Here is a 374-nt window from a genome sequence, read left to right as displayed (position 1 = left end):
AGGGAAAGAATGTTTTGGTCTTGTCAAATTCATTGCCTAGAAATGCAACTTTTAAGAATACTGCATTTTATGATGGAGGTTTCATGTCAAGTCATTTGTTGTTTCTGACTGCAGCCATCGTTACATAAGAATAAAGGTTCAGTATCTAAATGTGTTGAACAGTGCTGCAAGATGGTAATAATGTCATCCTTACTGTAGAATTCTTAATAAAGTAGTTTTCTAGTAAACATTAACACATGTTGAAGCAAATGCCACTTGCTTCCCTTTGGGTATGTAGGAAACAAATATTTCCAGTGTGTCTGAGTGGAATGGACCTGAAATGGGGAGAACAGCTGGGAAACATTTAGGAAGCTAGAAAGGCTTTCCTTCCTCAG

At 37.2% G+C, this 374-nt stretch overlaps 1 protein-coding gene across 1 annotated transcript in view; it reads left to right on the top strand.

The window, feature by feature from the left end:
• Positions 1-374, top strand: part of LOC104491896 (voltage-dependent L-type calcium channel subunit beta-2) — a gene marked incomplete at both ends in the record, with an annotated part of 14595 nt that overhangs the window by 5202 nt on the left and 9019 nt on the right. The window lies entirely within an intron of this gene.

Source organism: Buceros rhinoceros, unplaced genomic scaffold, assembly GCF_000710305.1.
Source record: "Buceros rhinoceros silvestris isolate BGI_N320 unplaced genomic scaffold, ASM71030v1 scaffold35554, whole genome shotgun sequence".
Classification (NCBI taxonomy): domain Eukaryota; kingdom Metazoa; phylum Chordata; class Aves; order Bucerotiformes; family Bucerotidae; genus Buceros; species Buceros rhinoceros.
This window is presented reverse-complemented; position numbering and strand designations above follow the sequence as displayed.